Here is a 3,821-nt window from a genome sequence, read left to right as displayed (position 1 = left end):
CCGCGTCGCGCGGCCGTCTCCATCTTGGCTCGCAATCTCTCGGAGCCGGGAGATGGCCTGCGCCTGGAGGTAGTACAAGCGCTGGACGCAGCTCGCTTCGCTCGTAAGGATGTTGACCATGCGATCGGAGGTCAACGGCATGAACGCGGCTAACGAGGAGCTCCTGCATCTCGACGGCGTGGAGCTCGGGCGAAACAGGGAGCGGTCGTGGACTGGCCGGGCTCCCGGGGCGAGCCTGCCCGTCCGCGCGAGCTCCGAAAAGCCGTCGACGAGCCCGAGCAGCGCGTGGCCGTCACCGAGCAGGTGGTTGTGGCCCCATGCCACAGAGAAGCCGCCGCACGCGAACGACACCACCTGCAAGGCCGCACCAACAGAGGGACATCGCCGCCGTACGGTAGCGGGATCAATCTATTATTTTTTTATCTTAAACTGATTGGTAGATCTCCCGACCCCTCCCGCGTCACCCCCGCGAGGTGACGGGGAGGGTGACCAGATCCCGTCGAGCGCCCCCTCCTCCTCTTCCCCTGCTCCGTCGCTGCCAGAGGGCACGCCCGGGCAAAGCCCGACCGGTGCCGGCGGCGGCGGGGCACTGGCGCCCTCCTGCTCGAGGGGTCTGCGCGGGCGTGCTTCTTCGGGCCAGAGCATCGTGCGACAGTGGGCGCGCCGACACGGCGTTGTGCGGGTGTGGCAGCTCCGCGTTCTGGCGGTGGCGGCGCGCTGGTGCAGCCTGCATGGCGGGCACTGTGACGGCGGGGCGTGCCCGGGCTGCAACAGCCAGATATGGCAGCCGGGCGACGCGGGTTGTGGTGGCGTGGGCTGGAGGCCGTCGTCCTGCTGGTTGGCGGTAGCGGCGGCTGAAGGCGGTGGCAGATCCTGCTCAAGGTGCGGCCTTCGTGGCTGCGGTGGGCGGCGGATCTCATGCGGCAGCGGCGGTGCTGGTGGTTGTGGGCGAGCCGGGTTCCGGCCAGATCCGACTGGATTTGTCGCCGGGGACTCGGTTGGTGGCGCAGGGCGGTGGCCAGAGCTCGTCCTGGTCGCAGATTCGGGAGGGGACGGCGGGTTGCCGACCTGCTCCTTGGATCTGGCACAGGGCCGTCGGCGAGGGGCTCGGTACTGTCCCTCGAGGTCTCGGCGTGGATGTGGGCTGCCATGGCATAGTGGTGGCCCATGGCGGTGGTCTGGGTTGTCTCACGGCGGTGGCTGGACTTCATCAGCGTCTGCCTGTCGGGGAGCGCCCTTGACGACCTTCGATTCCTCTCCCTGTCGTTCATGCGCTATCTTCATCGGAGGGTTGGCCCTCTCCAAGCGGCGCCCATCGCCCGTCTCACGCCCGGCGACGGGACCGAGCTCGTCTCGCGCCCGGCAGCAGGACCGGACTCGTCTCGCGCCCGGCAGCAGGACTGAGCCTGTCTCGCGCCCGATAGCAGGATCTGACTCATCTCGCGCCCGGCAGCAGGACCGAGCTCGTCTCGCGCCCGACAGCAGGACGGGTCGATGGTGGCCAGGTTTGGCTGGACTTCGGGTCTCGACGCTAGGGACTACTCAGGAGTGCGAAAGGCGGTTCCTTTCCATTCGTCTCTTCGGTTGGGGTAGCGGTGGGTGGCGGGTGAGGTGGCATCTAGGTCATGGATTCTAGGGCGGCGGCCCTGGTGGTGGTGTCGCGGTGCTCCTGGGCAAAGCCCGTGACTTGGTGCTGCCTGGTGTCCATGGCCGTGTGGGCAGCGTGGTAGCCAGGGTGCGGCGTTCGGTGGCGATGAATATTGGTCAGGGTGAAAACCTGTTCTATCTTCGGACCGATCGGCGACGGCGAAGCTCGTTCCCTTCTTGAAGACGTCGCCGCGACTCTCGCTGCCCGACGTGTTGCTTTGGGGGAAACCTTGATCCTTGGGTCGGACGGTGGTGGCACTTCGGTGTCGTAACCTTCCTGTTGGCACCGCCTTGGAGCACACGGAGCGTTGTATGTAGCTTCTCCTCTTTGCGGTGGCGTGTTCATGGTTGAGGCCCCGGTGGCTCTTGTAGTGCTAGGGATGATGTTGCTGCGTTCAGCGTCTATGTATCCTGTTTTGGGTGTGTGCGTGTGTGTTGGTGACGTGTGTTGTATTGAGTTGTTGGTGATCTGTGCTTTATATATAAAACGGGGGTGAAAGACATTTTCGATAGTGGTGGTAAAGTCCACGTCCACCAGAGCAACGTCGGCCAAGCCGACGATGAGCTCCGCACCTTGGTTGTTGCAAAGGATCTCGTGGAGGTCTGTGCGGGGATTCGCCACGATGCGCCCAGCATGGGCAAAATAGTGGTTGAGCAATGACGGCAGCCCAGACTCGAAGGCGGCAACGACGGCGTGGAAGCCGCCGACTGGACGTCTTGGGTATATGCAGACCAGTGACACCGGGAAGGCGCCATGGAGAAGGTCAATGTTGGACACACCAAGTACGTGCTCCTTGTCTCCTTGATGGAAGAGTCGGAGGCCGAAACGAGGCGCCGACTCATGACTCGGACTTTCATACCATTGCCCTTGTTAACGAGGCTAGCCATTAGCACTCCAGTATGCATGTGCTCACTGTTTTTTTTGTTTTTTAAGTGGGGTGTTCTCACTGTTGATAGCTCTATTTATTGGCTTCATTGGTTAAAGTTGTACCTAAGGCTTGGCTTGGCAAACTATACATATAGCAAGATGGGATGGAATATATACAAGAATGTTTAAAAACCTGACGTCAAACTTTTAAGCATGACAAATCTGATGCCCAGAATGAATTGTCATGTTTGTTGAAGGAAATCTACATGCCCGTGAGAACATAATTTGCCATCCCGAGCATCAGATATGCCATGCTTAAAAATCTAACGACAAATTTGTAGCTAAATCATATATATATATATATATATATATATATATATATATATATATATATATATATATACATACATAAACACTATTTTGATCACGGGATCAGAATAATATTCTGATCACAACATGAACTTCCTGAGTAACGCGCCTGACCTTCGCCGAGTACTAGGTTGAATTTCAGCTAAAAGGTGTCCAAATGGGGATTGCGATATACCGTTTGAAAGATATGGACATCAGTATCATGACCCAAGTTAAATTTTTGGCAAAATGTAAGCGGTTTAAGAGCAGTTTTGAAAACCGTTTTTTCTTCATACAAAAAACGCGAATCGTATTTTTGATCGCATTTTTAAACAGTTTATCGGAATGAGGCAAATAATATGGCGTTGGAAAGCTGCTGAAAAACTGCTCCTTCCACATGTTGAAAGTTTTCTCTAATTCCCTACGGTTAAAGAGTAATTCGGAAAATTGTAGAATTTCACAAATGGAACACCCGAGTTTGTATTTTCGATGCCATTTCTAATCGGCTAATCCAATTGAGGCAAATAATATGGCGTTCGAAAGCTTATGAAAATGCGCTACTTTTTCATGTTAAAAGTTTTTTCTAATTTTGAACAGTTTAAAAGTAATTTAGAAAACGATACAAGTTCCACCGAGTTCGTATTTTCGAGCTAATTTTTTAACCGTACATCCAAATGCAGCAAATGATATGGCGTTGGAAAGCTTGAAGAAATGCGAAACTGTTTTGTATATATTGTGTCGTGGTATTCTCACGGGGAGTGCTAGACGACATATGCCACAATGTGGCTTCGTGTGAGGGCAAGACGGCTGCTGGAATATCTAGGAACGGGTATGCGAGTAGCACGCGCTAGTTTACCCAGGTTCGGGGCTCTCCGGAGAGATAACACCCCTACTCCTGCATGTCTGAGTATATCTGGTATGTATATCTGGTACAAAGTTGCTCCTGGAGCTGTATCTG

Source organism: Triticum aestivum, chromosome 4A (assembly GCF_018294505.1).
Source record: "Triticum aestivum cultivar Chinese Spring chromosome 4A, IWGSC CS RefSeq v2.1, whole genome shotgun sequence".
NCBI classification, from domain to species: Eukaryota; Viridiplantae; Streptophyta; class Magnoliopsida; order Poales; family Poaceae; genus Triticum; species Triticum aestivum.
Note: the sequence above shows the minus strand (reverse complement) of the source record.